The 16,203-nt window shown below is 41.3% G+C and overlaps 1 protein-coding gene across 4 annotated transcripts in view; it reads right to left on the reverse strand.

The window, feature by feature from the left end:
* Window positions 1-13,861, reverse strand: part of ptprea (protein tyrosine phosphatase receptor type Ea) — a 293,967-nt gene extending 280,106 nt beyond the window's left edge. For 2 of the 4 annotated variants that reach the window (XM_073027577.1, XM_073027574.1), the window contains exon 1: window positions 13,568-13,861. The gene's annotated coding sequence lies outside the window, so the exon portion shown is untranslated. The remainder of the gene's footprint in view (window positions 1-13,567) is intronic. The other 2 variants (XM_073027576.1, XM_073027578.1) reach the window with 2 other exon arrangements.
* Window positions 13,862-16,203: the final 2,342 nt, after the last annotated feature.

The following is a 16,203-nucleotide window of genomic DNA, read 5'->3' on the forward strand; positions in this document are numbered from 1 at the left end:
CCTCACCAATCAGCTGACTGGCACACCATCCCAACTGATCCAGACCTGTGTCCCATGTTCCTGCACCAATCTCCCACCAATTATCTGATCCCCTGTGATGGCCCTAATTCTTTAAAACCTCACACATTTCCCCATAAAGCTCTTCTGGTCAGTTAAGGTACCAAATTCCATCCATTGCCCATCAACCTCACCTCTCAGCTGAACAATCCCTTGAACCACCCAACAACCCACCTTCTTGATTGCAACTTCAAATACCCGCTTATCCATCTATCTGATGAGTATATTTCTCTCCTCCCACATGGCCACTTACCTGACTTCTGACCTTCACCTCATTCAATAATCTAATCACCAGCCTCACCCTCTCTTCACTCCTGTGTGGCACTTCTTAGTCCATGTAAGGTATACCATCCATTAAATAGCCCCAATGGCTTTGGTGCTTCACCACAAATGAGGGGTATAATGGCTGGTCCATATCTGGAATATTCAATATTCACACTGTCTGGAGACCATCTGGACCATCCATTAAGACACAAGGTAAGTTTAGATCGGTAGCTTTCCTAACAAAAATCTTCCGTAGCTCTGGGTTTTTCAATGTGGGGGAAGGAGAAGCAACAGAGTTGACAGGCTGATCAAAAGGAACCAGGTTCATCAGTCACCCACCAGTAGTGTCTTTCCCTCTCAGATATTATCTTAGGCCAGCATTAGGCATCTTTGAGTGCATGGGCCGACTGCACATAAATTGTGTAAGTAAAAGAAAATGGCTGGGTGAATATAGGGGACTGAAATTAAAATCACAAAACTTCCTTTGTTCCATTTTTCCAGATTTCCTTAGATAGTGGAGGCAACGTAGCCCATTGAGTCAAGGTCAGATCACACAGCAACATCATTTAAGACTTATTCAAGATGGCTTAATGTCATTTTCTGGATGTTGGTCTTTTTTTTAATTGTTTTTTTTTTGGGTTTCTTGTTTTGTGACTGCCTGTAAGGAGCTGAATCTCAGGGTTGTATAATTTATACATACTTTGATAATAAATGTACTTTGGACTTTGAACAAGTGTAAATGCCAACAAAATAATTGTTGCCCAGAATCCAATACAGCACAAAAAAAACACACAAAAGATAAACCGTACAATAATAACGAAGCACAATAAATATAAATACATAAGATAGCTAATATGCATAGACTGACTGTACTGCATGTCCATAAAGTGACATTAGGCCATACTTAAAGTGACTGACAGGAAATAATAACATAGTGGTGGTTGGGCATGTTGAGGAGTGGGTTAGTGGGTGGAGGTATTGATCGGACTTACTGCTTGGGGAAAGTAACTGTTTCGAGTTAGAAGTTACCTTCTAACTGCCCCAGTAACTTATTCTCCCCATATTCCTATCTATTCTACCACCCACCTACACTAAAGCCAATTTACAGTGGTCAATTATGCTAGCAAACTTGGTGGAAAGACCTTTTCATTTGAAGGCGCATACATCATTAGTAAGGTATGTTTTTGTAATAGTTGTTTATTTATTTATTGGGATACAGTGCAGAATAGGCCCTTCCGCCACCACAGCAATCCTCAGTTTAACCCTAGCCTAATCACAGGCCAATTTACAACGACCAGTTAACCTGCCACTAATATGTGATGGGTTTCTCTTAGCCATCATGTCTTGAAACTGTCACTAAATCTCTGTTGTATCAATAAGTCAAGCATAAAGTATGGAAGCTGACACTGAGAGCTCTGGTCACCTTCAGAAACCCCTCTCTACACAATCACAAGGAGGAGTGGGCCACATGCTCACCTTCTGAAACACTTTCAAATGGGTAACTGAATACTGCCCAGCCCGTTTATCACCGAGGACACTGGTGGGCAAAATAAAAGGCCCTGTGTTCTGCAGCAGCCTCCTCTAATGTTTCCAGATAAAGGAATCTGGCATCTGCATACAAATTAACTTCAGAAATGTAGTTTTTTTTGTGCAGCTGCAGTCATTTAAATTACACTGCAGCACACAGTATCTTGCCCTAAGCATTCCCTAAATATTCAACATGAAAATTATGGAGAAGTTATTACATAAACCACCTCCTTTAAATCTTCTAGTTGCTGGCTCACTAAGTGGAAAGAAATAGTAAGTTAGAACTGAAAGTAAGAGTAATGACATGGATATATAAAGCAACATTAATGTATTATAAAATATCCCTAAGTAATTGCAGAAGGGTTTTATGAGATTTTTACATACCCAACAAGACCCTCACTGGCTTTGCTTGCCACAGCGTCTGACTGGCAACTGATACTGGGAAGCAATTAAGGTTCCCTGGCTTCTTTGCTTCATCGTCACTAACATGGTCATTCTGTCATGAACCTCAAAGCCAGTGGTCATGTTAGAACTGACCGTGTCTTTGGAAGACCCGATGGAGGCACTTGAGCGTAAGAAGAGCAAGTACCAGGAGCTGATAGGGCAGAGCCAGAGACAGTGGTTGGGGGCACAATGCGAGCCTGTAGAGGCGGGGTGCAGAGGTTTTGCTGGCTACTGTCTGTGCAGAACCTACTCTTTCCTTGGCACTGCAAGGGCTGCAAAGAAAAGTGCCATCAGGACTGTCACGGAGGCTGCTGAGCGAGCTTCCAGTTGTCTATAGATCAATAAGTGTAACCTGCGGACCAGTGCGACTTGGACACAAGCCAGGGACTGATCAACCCTGGCTGACTGAGTGTGCCTGATGCTGAAAGACCCGATGTCCCCAGGTTACATCACAGTGCATCTTGGGATGCATCTCAGCGTCATTCTTTTTTTTAGCCACTACCTACACATAGAAGAAATTTAATGTAGCCGATTATCCCATATGGGAGGAAGCTAGTGTACCAGGTCACAAGGAAAGCACATGAATTCTGCACACAGCACCCAAGTTCAGGATTGAACACAGGTACTGTAGAGCTGTAAGGCAGCAGCACTAACCACTCCACCACCCCACTCATTAAATAGTATCAAGGCATGGCCAAAGGGTTGGTCAAAGTCCTTGGTTCATGGAGGAGAAAGACATAGGGAGACAGGGGAATCTCCAGAGGGTATTCCACAATTTATGAATGGCTGCTTTTGGTATGGTTACCAGCAGCGAAGTGATTAAAATCTGAAATCATCATGAGGCCAAAAGTGAATGCATAACATCATAGGGCTGATGCGTACAAATATAAGAAGGAGAGAGAGATCTGAGATCTTAAAATGAGGGTGTGGTTTTTTACTCAGGAGCCTATAAACACCAGCAAACATAAGGCCATGAATGAACAAGATTTATGAGAGTTAGGGCATGAGTAGTAAAATTAGTGTTAATCATGATGGATTAGTTAAGAATTGAAGCAAGCTTTGTTATAGAGCAGTGTAGTCAACCGTGTTAAAGCCATAGGCATTCACTACAGGTCGACCTTCTATAATCCAGCACCATTGGGACCTGAGGAGTGTCGGATTAGTGAAAATGCTGAATTACAGAAGGATCACATTAAGCAATAGCTAACCGCCTCATCATACCTTTAAAATATCATGTAAATCAGTACAAGTTAGATAATAATGGAACAGAAATATTAAATGAGTAGCAGGTGAAATTTTAATAAAGTAATATACTGTACAGGCACAGATAAAATAAAGGGTACAGGTAAATGTACAGGAATTAACTTATACAAAACAGTTGAGTACTTCCACTTCTAAAGTGATACATTTAATATACCTTGTTATATTATATTAAACTCATTTTTCAAGACGATGATGTTGATGATCCTGACAACCCCACACCTGCAGACCTGTAACTTTGTCTGCAAGTGTGGGGTTGTCAGGATCATCAACATCATCGTCTTGAAAAATGAGTGAAGCATCAGGAACTGGTGCTGAAACTGGCACAACAGTTTCTTCAAAAACCTTTGATGTTGGTGGCAGCACATCTGGGTGAGCAGAAGCAGAAGTCGGAGAAAGGAGGTCTTCAACACGCCACATTTCGCACGACCGCCAGGCGGCCAGGGATTCGGCGCTGGGCTCTTCCCTCTTCACTCACAGTTACTGAGGGAATCCTTGTTAGTTTCTTTTCCTCCGCTTAGTAATATGCTTAAATTCAACGGGTCACCATGTCTGATCTGAGGCCGTAGGCAGAAGAGAACGGAGTGCCGGCCGGGCGACGCCAGAGGGCAGTGCGCAATTGCCGGCAGGTGGACGAGAAGGTGGACCAACCCAGCGCGCACCAGCTCCCCTGCTGCTGGCGGGTGAGACGGGCAGGTGCCGGGAAGCCGCGCCTTACGCAAATGATATTAATAAATGCAGGAAAACAAGCAGGAATCGCCTGTCTGTACTTACAAGAGCACGCCAACATGTGAACAGATCTAGCGCAACCAAAACAAAGCGCAGCAGATTGGTACCGTGGCCTGGGAAATTTGATATTACAATTGTGCGGAAAATTTGAAATCAGTGCTGGATTATCGAAGGAACCAGATTACAGGTAGTCGGATTAGTGAAGGTCGACCGTATTTAATTCACTATTCAAGTTTTCTGTTCTCCTGTGACATTTTTCCATTCATCCTTGGAGTAATCATTTGAAGAAAAAAAAAGAAACTTGAAGAAGTTTGTATGTTCATTTTCCCTTGACTTTAGATATACATTGGATTATACACACCTTCATTAAAACCCAGGAAGATATCCACATAGTTTGTCACTTCAATCAAGTCAGAACTATCTTGAAGTGACCAATTAATGAAAACTTCTGAAGATACATCTTAAGCCTTTCAGGATCAAACCATCTCAATGTAATCTTGAGGTTCATAAGAGATTTGGAATAAATAAAAGAAGATTTGTTAAAAATACAGTGGATCTTCCAACATCTAAGAGACAACAAACAGCCTATCATTTTGAGTAGTGTTTGCTTAATAGATCTAAGGCATGAAAGCTCCTTTAAAATTTTGGCAGTTCTGTTGTGTTTTTCCAAGACAGCTACTTATTATTTAAAATCGCTAACAGCTTCTCAGTTTCTTTTTTAAACTGAAATTGGATGTTCTGCACGCAAGTGTGCGAAGTGTTATACGCCTATTACATGCCTCTCATTGAGATATGGGTATGATTTCTCCATCAGTTTTAAACTGTCTCATAAATTGCTGCAGACTGTTTGTTTTGATGATGGAAATCCACCCATGAAGAACTGCAAGTGATGTTCTTCTAAGTAATTACTTAAACTCATTCATTTTTCTGAACTGCTTAATTTGTCATGCAAACTCAATAAACACAAATTCTGCCACAGCCAGTCAGGAGAGGTGTCCAAAAATATATCAGAGCTGCACAAGTATAACACCTGTTCAGAAACAAGGGATGTAGCAGTAACTCTGGAAATGGCAGGTCAGTGAGCCAAACATTTATACTAATTAGAAAACACTCTTAAGTAGGTTTAAAGTTGCAACTGTAGATATAAGAGGGATTTGCATTAATTTATATAATTGAAACTATGCGCAATCAGGAGACTGCAAACTTTAAAAAAAATTTAGATAATATACCATTCGATATAAATAATATCGATGTACAAAAATGCATGAATGGTTGTTTAGGGGAGTAATTAGTGGAATTGTAAACTGGCATAGAACATTACAGCACAGTACATGATTCGGGCTATGATGTTGTGCCGACTTTTAATGAACTCTAAAATTAATCTAACCCTTCCTTCCTACATAGCCCTCCACTATTCGATATAAAGGTTTCTTAAATGCCCCTATTATATCTGCTTCTACCACACCCCTGGCAGGAAGCATTCCACACACTCACCACACTCTGTATATAAAATTTACCTCTAACATCCCCCCTATATTTTCCTCCAAGCACCTTAAAATTATACCCCCTCATGTTAGCCACTTGGAAAATGTCTCGATCTACGCCTCTTATCAACTTGTATATCTTTATAAGTCACCTCTCATCCTCCTTCTCTCCAAAGAGAAAAGCCCTAGATTACTCAACCTTTCCGCAAAAGACATGATCTCTAATCCAGGCAAATCCTGGTAAATCTCCTCTGCACCCTCTCTAAATCTTCTAATTCCTACTTATAATGAGGCAACCAGAACTGAACACTATATTCCAAGTGTGGTCTGATCAAGATTTACATTATCTCACAGCTCTTGAACTCAATCCCCCAAATTGTATTTTTATTTTTAGTTCTTTTATTAAGCTGCAGCATGGATTGGGCCCTTCCAGCCCCTTGAGCTGCACCACCCAGCCCCCAATTTAACCCTAGCCCAATCACGGGACAACTTACAATGACCAACTAACCTACCAACCGGTACATCTTTGGACTGTGGGAGGAAACCGGAGCACCTGGAGGAAAGCCATGCAGTCACGGGGAGAACGTACAAACTCCTTCCAGACAGTGGCGGGATGCTAGTCTAAAACACAAAACCCAAGGAGGGAGATCCAGCAAATAGTGAAAACCTCGTCAAAATTATCATCTTCATGTGGCTAATCATGAACTAGGTAAATAGGTCCTTCGTTGTCCAACCAGAAGGACAGGAAAAGGACTCAAATGAATAAATTTGCTGAAGCTTACCCCTCTACAAATCTGGATTTATGCATTCTGTTGCTGACGAAATCACCAAAATCACTATGATATATCAGATTGCATTGACTCCAATAAAAAGAATGAAGTTATGCCAGATATGCCTGTATAAGACCATAAGACAAAGGAGCAGAAGTCGGCTATTCGGCCCATTAAGTCTGCTCCGCCATTTCATCATGAGCTGATCCAATCTCCCCTTTAGTCCTATTCCCCCGCCTACTTACCATAACCTTTGATGCCCTGACTACTCAGATACCTATCAATCTCTGCCTTAAATACACCCAATGACTTGGCCTCCACTGCCGCCCGTGGCAACAAATTCCACAGATTCACCACCCTCTGGCTAAAAAATTTTTTTGCATATCTATTCTGAATAGGCGCCCTGCAATCCTCAAGTCATGTCCTCTCGTACTAGACTCCCCCACTATGGGAAACAACTTTGCCACATCCACTCTGTCCATGCCTTTCGACATTCGAAATGTTTCTATGAGGACCCCCTCATTCTTCTAAACTCCAAGGAGTACAGTCCAAGAGCGGTCAAACGTTCCTCATATGTTAAGCCTCTCATTCCTGGAATCATTCTAGTGAATCTTCTCTGAACCCTCTCCAATGTCAGCACATCCTTTCTTAAATAAGGAGCCCAAAACTGCACACAGTATCAATGGTATAAAACTGAGAAGTCAGATAAAGTGTATCATTGATATTGATCAGGAATGCCTGTGGGATAATGGTGAGTCAACCAACAAAAAGTATGTGTAGATGAACCTGCAACTATCGCCCAGCATGCACTGAATTTCTGCACTGAAGAGTGTAGGTGTGGAATTCAAGAATCTGTTGATGTAATAATGTATATTTGAGCAGTGGCATAAAAGTGCCTTTAAAAATCTGACTTTCACTTAATATTTTAGATCATTAACATCTCCTCTGTTTCCTTTTTTGGATGTTCTGCATGCAAGTGTGTAAGATGTTATATACCTCTCATTGAGGTATGCCAGAATGATTGCCAGAATGTGTGGAGCAGGTTAAGACCTACAAGTATCTGGGAGTACAGTTAGACGAGAAGCTAGACTGGACTGCCAACACAGATGCCTTGTGCAGGAAGGCACAGAGTCGACTGTACTTCCTAAGAAGGTTGGCGTCATTCAATGTCTGTAGTGAGATGCTGAAGATGTTCTATAGGTCAGTTGTGGAGAGCGCCCTCTTCTTTGTGGTGGCGTGTTGGGGAGGAAGCATTAAGAAGAGGGACGCCTCACGTCTTAATAAGCTGGTAAGGAAGGCGGGCTCTGTCGTGGGCAAAGTACTGGAGAGTTTAACATCGGTAGCTGAGCGAAGGGCGCTGAGTAGGCTACGGTCAATTATGGATAACTCTGAACATCCTCTACATAGCACCATCCAGAGACAGAGAAGCAGTTTCAGCGACAGGTTACTATCGATGCAATGCTCCTCAGACAGGATGAAGAGGTCAATACTCCCCAATGCCATTAGGCTTTACAATTCTACCGCCAGGACTTAAGAACTTTTTAAAAGCTATTATTAATGCTTTTTGAGATAGTGATTTAGATGCATATCATATTTTTTACTGAGTTAAGTATTGTATGTAATTAGTTTTGCTACAACAAGTGTATGGGACATTGGAAAAAAAAGTTGAATTTCCCCATGGGGATGAATAAAGTATCTATCTATCTATCTATCTATCTACTCCCGCAATCATAACTTGTCTCATGAATTGCTGCAGACTACATGTTTATCTGATGAAAATCCACTGGCCAAGAACAAAGGTTACCGCTTCCAGTTAATTACTTAAACTCATGCATTCATCATTTTAACTGGTTATTATTCTCTTGTTAAAGAAATACAAATACAATATTGCAATATTATTATTTAAGAATTTGCTTTCTCACACTACTGCTCATAGGCTCAAGAGGATTAGCAAATGGATGATTAAATATTTAAACACAGAGAATCTCAAAAGTCCAGCTAAGCAACCTGAATCTACTCCTAGCGAAAAATTCAAAGTTAGAACTTTTTTGAAAATGCAAAACCAGCTTCAAAAATGGAATGAAGAACGAAAGGATTATTGGAAGTGTTCCTGGAGTTTAAAGATTAAAAGGTCATTGTGTGATTGACAACAGTGATAACTAATATGAGAAAACAACACCCATGTCCCCCCCCCCACAAAGAAGTTAATAAAACACCTTTGCACTAAATTAAATAATTTTTCTGGACTACAACTTGCATTAGCTTCCAGCAGTACATTCTCCAGCTAGAATTAAAGACTAGCCCCATGTCAATACCAACACCTAAAAATATCTCATCAACTGATTACATGGATGATAAGTCAGAAATGGTCATCCCATCTGCCAAGTTAGTCCAACAATTCAAAGCAATTCTCAGAGTACCTTTATCTCAGTCCTTTCACTCTCTTCAGCACTATCTCTGTAGGTGTATATGATCTCCCCGAGACCATTTGGGTTTACTGTGGGTATTCCAGTTTCTTTTCCCCCTCCCAAACGCATGTTGATTCTGAGGTTAATGGGCCTCTCTAAATTAAGTCTCCAAAGTCACTGGTAGCAGGTTCATGGAATATTAATGGTCATTTTTAAAAGAAGAAAATAAGTGGAGAAAGAAGATTAATGAGATTGCTCTGAGAAATGGCATGGACTTGATGTCATAAGAAAATATGATTACTGAAAGTTGAAAAAAAATCAGTTTGCAAACAAAAAAATTCAAAGCACTGTTTAGCTGTGTTTTAATGAGTGGGATAGATATACAAGGTATTTTTATGAATACAACTTTTTCTTTATTAGTTGAAAAGATATAAAGTAACATATTGAACAGATAGACAACATTTAACTCGTAGTGAAAATTCGATGTCCTGTGAATTCCAAAATGCAACAAGAATTTGTATTTATTATTTTTCAAGATAAAGTTTAATCAGTAATACCCCTTTTGGTAAACTGATGAAAAGATACCTATTAGCAGCAAATAACATTATCTTTGTGGTCTTGACGCAAGAGAGACTTGCAAGAAGAAGAGTTCTCTCAAATTTTCTAAGTCAAGCAATCCAGGCCCAGTCATTAAAATTTAGCATTGAGCTATAATGTGTAAGGATAAGTGGCAAACATATATCGACCAAGCTATAAAATTCTAAGCAATGTTTTGAAGATTCCGTCATGAGGTATGGTGTCTTCACCATTAGTCAATGATATTTCAAACCATCTAAAGTAGAATGTAGAAAGTTAAAAACTGGCCTATTGTTTTACTGTCCCTTAAAGACTGAAGCTGAGGATTTAACTATAATCAGTAATCAACATAAACTTCTTCCATTCCTATTTCCTTTTAAGCGCTATCATGAGAAACATTCTTAAAGAAACAAACATGCGAAGTGTTGCCTATCCTTAGTATCACAACCATGCACCAGAGCACATGTATGCAAAGCCAGAGGTTAGTCAACATATTTTGAGCTTTCAGAAACTTCATGGCATTATTTTTCATGTTTCTTTCTGTAGATTTCTCTTATCATCCCATCCTTTTCTATCTTTATTTCATTCCTGTTACATGATAAAAATCTAATCCATATTTTTTGCCTTTGACTCTGATTATCCTACTGAGGATTCTTCCAACTGATTGGTTGAAAAGCCCTGGCTACTCTTGTTTGGTTCACAGATGCCCTGCGACATTGGATTAGATGTGGAACTCGAGCAAAAGCATGAAAGGCTGCAGACTCCTGCAGATAACTTCAACAAGGTGAATAGCAAGCATAATTATTTTTTTGTTTTGCAGCTGATCACAAGTCTGAACCATTCTAACACATTTGTTAAGATCTGACCTTCAGAAGGGTGGACCCAAATCATAGTTAAAACTAAACTTTTTTCTTTCAGATTAATAAAGTAGAAATAAATGCAAGTGGAAGATTTAATACCCTACATCTCTCACATGCTTTTGAAGTTTAATTTTAACCTTGTGGTTGTTCATTATTTGTATGCTACTTGGAATTGCAGTTATCTTTATACCAAGAAACTAACTTTAAAATGCAAGCAGCTTAACTGGCTTCCTTCAGAAAGCGAATTTATAGGATTTGACTGTGAAGATTAGAAGGTTACGTGCTTGGTCTTCTGCCTGTGCCATCTTACCAACAGATATAATAAAATGCTGCTCTGCACCTGAGGCCTGGGATGACAAACTCTTACCCAGAATTTCTCTTTAGCAGGATAATAAACACTGCATAGGTGTCATCTATAAACCAAATTGAATCCATCATGCTCTCATGGTAAATTAATCAGCTTTTACATGAAGTATAGGAACAAGGGACAATTGAGATATAAGTTCTCAAGGAATGTAGGAGGTGATGGAACTATCTAAAATCCAAATGTGCAACTGAGTAGCAAACACATTAAAGCTGGAATGAAAGTACCTTCAGCCAAAACTTTGATACCTATCATTTCTTCAGAATTCATGCTGTACTGTGATCTTGGCCTGCTGACTTCCGTTTGTAGATACAACCACTCAATAATTCATGAGTGACATTGAGTGCCGAGTACTGTTCGCTCTAAACTGCGCAGGTGTGCAGCCGCACAGTAACTGAAATGCTCCCGCGCACGTGGCCTTTGTTGCCTTACAGCTGGAATTTTCTTTTATATAATGCTTCATTAAAGTGCGGCACAGGTTTCAGGTCGTGTAAAAATTTCCCGCTCAGAGCAATGATTGGTCTGTGCAGCTGTGAAAAAAATTGAAGGGAAAGTTGGTGCCAAGTACAGATATGTGATTGCATTGGAGCTTTATAGAGATATGGCCAGGAATGAATAGAAGATGTATCTTTGTGAAAAGATTAGATAAGATAGGGTTATTTTCTTTGGAACAGAGAGAACAGTGAAGACTTATTTATTGGGTACTGACAGCCCTAGATAGAATAAATAGGAAGTATCTGTTTCTTCACCAGAATGGTCAGTCACTAGGACACCGATTTAAAGTAACTTATGAAAGATAAGAGAGGTGATAAATTAAAAAAATGTTGTACAGTGTAGTGTAAATCTGCAGTTCACTGTCCCAGAAAGTGGTAGAAACAGAAGCCCTCCCTTGACTTACAAAGAATTTGGGTATGTACTTGATTGCCATGCACTGGAAACAGGATTTGTCTGGGTTGTTTTTTTTGCAACTGACACAGACAAAATGGATTGATTCTACCTGCAAATTTTGTATATTTATTTTGTTTCTTTAGTTTAACTGATTTGCCTTGATTCGTTCGTCCCTTTTTCATTTAGTGGCTGCTCCTTTGACGCTTCTGCTGGTTTCTCACTTTAGCCATTTCCATGACGTCCCGCCTCCACCCGAGGCCCCTTCACGACCCTTCTTCCAGCTTAGAAACAATTACCGGTACATTTCCCACCGTTTTCAGGACTGACGGCCTGAACGTTAATTGTGAACCGCTGAAGCTGCTTCACCCGCTTTGAGCATCTCTGCAGGCTTTAGATCCCGTTAATATTTACTATGGACTCTTGTCCCCTGGCCCCGTAAGCTAATGTCCCTATTGCTGAAAACGTTGAATGTCTAGGTAACCAGATTAATTACAGACTTGTAACTACCAGAATGATACGCGCCAACTACATTGATTCATTGTTGTAAATAGACCAGTAGGTTTAATTATTTAGCTCTTAATAAGCCAGACACTGTGGACCTGCTTGTCAGCTATCAGCATGCTACATAGATCACATCAACCCACCGAGGTCACGAAGCAGGTCAAAACTTCATTAGCGCGACCGTTTCGTTTGTGTACACGTGCTGAATGATGCACCTGCAAAGCTGTCATGTAAAGAGACTTACTAACAACGTTGATGGCTGTGCGAAGGCACAATTCTTCGTAGTTCCAAAGAAAATTCCAAACGGAATTTCGCATAGCAATCCAGAAGCGATAGAATCCAGCGACCTAAGAACTTCCTCGGCGGGCAACACGCTTTCTTTATTCAAAAAACGTGAAGATTAGCGCTCTTCATTCCATTGTAATGTAAGGTGTTGCATCAACAACCATCCTCCAATTCTCTAAGTAATATCTGCAGAATCAAACCCGATCTACTCAGGATCTCCGCGGTATAGTTGGATATCTCTGAAATATTGCATGCATCACACTACAACCGTTATGTCCGGGTGTCGCCACCACACACACACACTCCCCTTGCCGGACTAGCTGAGCATTGCTGACATTCTCTGATTTTATTTCAGATCTTCAACGTCTGCAGTTTGTTTTATCTTTTCTGAATTTTCCCTATTTTCGTCCACTGCTGTCCCGTTTAAAACATTCCCAATTAACACATGTCCAGAGCCAATTCCGAATGTAACCCCTCTGATCAGTCAGTCCAGTGACAGGATTAAAGTGAATAGCTACATTCAGTCTTCTGCCAGGAATGAGACCGAGAGAGGCAGGTACGCCAGGTTCGCCGTACCAATTGCCGTCCCGAGCAAGCGGGAGACACAAGAGACAGTAGATGCAGGAATCCGGAGCAATAAACTGCTAGGGAACTCCGCGGATTTCCGGGGGGGGGGGGGGGGGGAAGAGATTGCCAGCCGATCCTTCACCTGGTGAAATAAAACTGGCCGACTCGTTCACTGCAAATTGGTTTTTTAAAAAAACACAATGTTAGTGACACGATCCTGTCCGTCAGAAATTTAAATTACTTTCACCCCTAGTCTAGAAACCCTGCAGACTTGAGTTTACGGTTTCCATTGGATCCCGGTAGACTGAGCCAGTGCTGATACTCGGCGGGTATTTCCTCATCTGAACTGGGCCAGACCCCAGTACTCCACAATCATTAAACCGGTAACCAGTACCACAGCCCTCATTAACCCGGACCAGACCTCGGTACTTCTGTCAGTGCGCCGGGTTATAGACCCTGCCGCTCCTCTCCCGCAACACCGGCGTTGCCGGTTTATTTTCCAGTCTCTGGGCCAGGTTAGATCTGGATTAATCTGTCCTCGCGAAAAAAAAAAGGGGGTTTGCACAGAATCGGGAGAACTCACCGATAGGAAGCGGGTGCGTTTCGCCCGCGCGGCTGACAGCAAGCTCCACTTCCCTGAACGAACTGCTGGTAAACAGGGAAGCTGCCCACTCGCATTGCTGCTCCGGCACCTTCAAATTTACGCTCAGACAGCCGCCTGCTGCGGAGAGTGGGAATTACCGCTCGCACAATGCCGCCCCTGAATCGACACCTTCGGGGTTCTGGCGAGGAACAGGGAGGGCACGCTGACCTCACAGCTTCCGTGACCCTGGCCACGGTCGCTGTCAGTGTGGAGTCCAAGTGCTCGACTTGCTTTCTCCGGTCTCCTCCCGCATCTCCCCTAAAAGTGTGGATTAGGAGATTAATTCGCCACTCTAAATTACCCCTGCTGCGTAGAGGAGACGCTGAATTTGCCGCGACGAGTTGCTGAGAATGTGGGAAAAGTAAACAGTATGGTGGGGGCTCAAAAGACTGCAGGTGCTAGAATCTGGGTGGAGAAAAGGGCAAACCGTTGGTGGAACTCAATGGGTCAGGCATCATCTATAAAGGGAAACGGACAATTAATGTTTTGTGCTGAGACCCTTCATCTGGACTGTCCCCTATACAGAGGCAGCTTAACCCGTTGAGCTTCTCCATTAATTTGTTTTATTTTTGCTCAAGAATAGGTTAGGGTACTTATTATATGTAACATTAATAAATTCAATAACTTTTGAAATGGTTTTATTTGCATTTTAGAAGTCCACAGATTTTTTTTTCCGAGTTGGATACTAATACTTCACCAAAGTTAAAAGACATTTGGACAGGTTGGGAAAGGTTTAGAAAGATTTGGGCCAAGCATAGATGAATTAGACATCTTGATCAGCATAGACAAGTTGGGCTGAATGGCCTCTTTCACTGCTTTGTAACTCTATGACTGTAAGTGCCCTTTATTTCTATCTGCTGTTTGCTGGTGGACTGCAGCAGTCTTTGTTGCAAGATTCTGCTGCCTACACAAATGTCAGTAACAGCCAATGAATGAAGTGGTTGATTGTTCATTTCCGAGGAAGAAAACAGAAAATACTGGAAATATTCAGCAGTCAAGCAACATCTGTGGCACAGGGAAGGACAGAGATGGCATTTCAGGTCTAGGACTTTTAGCACCCTGAGTAATGAACTCAGTATTAGCTTTTCCAATGTTTACTGTGGCCCTGGAATCACAGTCATTGTGAACTTCTTTATCAAACCCACTACATTTAAATTACTAAAGCAAGAGATTCAATACTCTCTCTGTAGAACCCATTGGTAACAATTGCCTGCCATGCAAATACTTGTCAACCTTTTGCTTCCTGCCACTGAGGCAACATTGCTTCTCCATATGCACTTGAATCTCATGCAACAATTTTTTATGACCAGCTTGCCGCATGAGACCTTGTCAAAAGCCATCCTGATATCTCAGCAGACTAAATCTGACTCCCTCTACCCATTACCTCCTCAACAAAATTCGATTAGTCGGACATACACATCCCATAAAACCATACCGTCTAGGAGATGTATGCTTTTTGAAATAAAGAATTGCATTGTCCCTCAGAAGTGTTTCCAGTAATCTGCCTATGATCAAAGTTACAGTGAACCATTTGCTTTATCCTTTGCTGCTGTTTTTACGAGTGGGCCTCTAATCCTCCATCACTAATCCTGTAACCAGGGATGTTCAAACAATAATTGTCAGAGGGAGACACAGGAAATGCCGGAGATCTGGAGCATCAAATAATCTGCCGGAGGAATTGAACGGGTTTGGCAGCATTTGGTGGGGGGGGGGGGGGGTAGTTGTTGATGTTTCATATCAAGATCCTGCATCAGGATGAAGAGTGGAGAGAAAAGACAGCCAGTATAGAGAGGAAAGGGGGAGGGGGGAGACGGGGGTAATAGGTGATCAGTAACCCCTTAATACCAGTTTCCTGTTCTAAACTCCATTACATGACAGAATTCCTCAGTAAGTACAACATGGATCTAATCCAGATCTTTAGTAAAGATAACTGCAAAGTATTAATTAAAACTTCTGCCCGTGTACTCTCCCTCTGCACACACAGAGGCCACTTTATTAGGCGCCTCCTGTACTCAATATTGTGGTTGCTGAGTGCATTTTCATGGTTTCTGATGCTGTAGTGCATCCTTTTCCAGGATTGATATGTTGTGCATTGAGCGATGCTCTTCTGCACACCACTGTTGTAATATGTGGTTACTGCATTTGAATTACTGTTACCTTCCTGTCAGCTTGAATCAGTCTGGCCATTCTCCTCTGACCTCGCTCATTAAAAAGACATTATTGCCTTTCACTGGATGTTTTTTTCACTTCTCGCACTATTCTCCATAAACTGTTTTGCGTGAAAATTCCGAGGGATCAGTACTTACCGAGGTACTCAAACCACAGCATCTAGCACCAACAATCATTCCACGGTCAAAGTCACTTAGATCACACTTCTCCCCATTCTGATGTTTTGTCTGAACAACAGCAGAACCTCTTGACCTTGTCTACATGCTTTTTTTGCATTCAGCCACTTGATTGATTGATTTGTTATTTGCATTATCAATCAGGTATACCTAATAAAGTGTCCACTGAGTGTATGATTTTGATCTCTATTCTACCCTATTATTTCCATAATCATCTTTCTTTTTAATATG

This window comes from Hemitrygon akajei, chromosome 23 (genome assembly GCF_048418815.1).
Source record: "Hemitrygon akajei chromosome 23, sHemAka1.3, whole genome shotgun sequence".
NCBI classification, from domain to species: domain Eukaryota; kingdom Metazoa; phylum Chordata; class Chondrichthyes; order Myliobatiformes; family Dasyatidae; genus Hemitrygon; species Hemitrygon akajei.